The sequence below is a fragment of the Patiria miniata genome, unplaced genomic scaffold (assembly GCF_015706575.1).
Source record: "Patiria miniata isolate m_02_andy unplaced genomic scaffold, ASM1570657v1 HiC_scaffold_3, whole genome shotgun sequence".
Classification (NCBI taxonomy): Eukaryota; Metazoa; Echinodermata; class Asteroidea; order Valvatida; family Asterinidae; genus Patiria; species Patiria miniata.
The window spans coordinates 24,984,707-24,986,506 of record NW_024037069.1 but is presented as its reverse complement, the minus strand read 5'-3'; positions in this window follow the sequence as shown (position 1 = coordinate 24,986,506).

The following is a 1,800-nucleotide window of genomic DNA, read 5'->3' as shown; positions in this document are numbered from 1 at the left end:
GTTGTCGTACCAAGTTCTATTCAAGCCAGTCTTAGCTGGAATCTCAACCAAAATGCTTCCACACTATCTTATAAATGACAATGCTCGGTTAGATTAAATTCACGACTGACGCCCGCGTATCCTTTACTAAGTCAACACCATTCTTTTCATCAAACGGTGGTGGGGACAGATTTTGTTGGCTCAATGTCCAATACAGAGTGGAGAAAAGAAACAAATTGCATGAAACTGCTATTCTGTTAAAAAGAAAAAACCGTGATCAACCGATCGAGCACCACCTGTCTATGTTTGTACAGAGCTTGGAGACGGATTGTTTAAACGAAGCGATCGCAAACACACACACAAAACGGGTATACATTCATGTTGGAGCGAAGTGTAAACGTAAGATAATTGAAAAGGGGGAAAGGAGTAAACAAGTTTCAAATTAAGAGGAAAGTGATTGAGACAAATAATTTAATCGTCTAACGTTGTTGACTTGGTGCATACTTCAAGTCTTTCCACAGCATATTGCACCAAATGTAGACATGGTATGGTCTGTAAAAATCAGATTTGTGTGTAAAGACGTGGCCTTTCCATGGTATTCCACAAAGAAAAAAATTGAAGATTTTTAATCATAATAAAAACTAAATAATTTTATGAAAACACTGCTGGAATGGTTCTCAAACAGAACAAGGAAAGACATTTTATACGCATTCTTTCATGTTTTATATTACATAAAAATTATTACTTTACGACTACACAGAATCTAACGAAAATGTTACAGATATGGACATGTCTATAAACGAGTCTAATTCTATGCTTTCTTTTTAAATTCTTATTCAACTTTTCAACGAATACATAAATTTACACATATGTATGATTCATTAGACAAGAAGATCCCTCTAATTTGTCATGTATGCCTATATTAAATAAATACCTAGGAACTAACTATACAACATACAGTACCCGGTAGTGCTTGATCTTTACATGGGAAAAATAACTACTAAAATAACTACTCAAAAAGCCACAATGAAATGGTGAACGAATTAAGTTTGCAAACTTGCAATTATGACACCAAACTGATTGGTGTCATAATAGCAAGTTTGCTTATAATTGTTCTTTCGTTCTGCTATGATCAATTAAATCATTTTACATTCCTTACATCGGGCTCCATCGTGTATTGGTAAGGCGTACTAAGATGATACATGAATGTTTCTTGCAAGCCGCCTCTTAGATGAAAATTATTTTACAAGTTGAAACGTTCTTGATTAATGTTGTTAGTTTCGACAAGTTACAGACGTTAACACTAAACAAGTCTAATCATTTTCTATACAAGTAAATCTTTTACTAAGAAAATTAAAGTAATTTTGATTTCAGTTCTTATAAATAAGCATTTCTTGATATCTGATATTTGATTTCAGTTCTTATAAATAAGCATTTCGTGATAATCCATCCTATACTTATTATCGTTACTAAGAACGCTTAGCTGCTTACACACTTCAAAGAAACAGATTGTGACAGAAATGGACTTCTAAAGGGGAGCCTATAATGTTGGTCGGTCCAAGAGATCTAGACTGGTGTCCGGCTTTGTACCCATCTGACCGACCTACCGACCGACCGACTGACTGACTGACTGACCGACTGACTCCCCAACTGACTCCCCAACAGACTTAGCCTGGTAACTGACTACTGAAGACAACCGGGCAGTGCCATCGTATAGGATTACCACGTAACGCCAATGAACGGGCTAAATTCGGTCCATTGTGTAGACCACATGTATTAAAAGACTTCCAGTGAATGGCCATTCTGAATATATTGAATGGA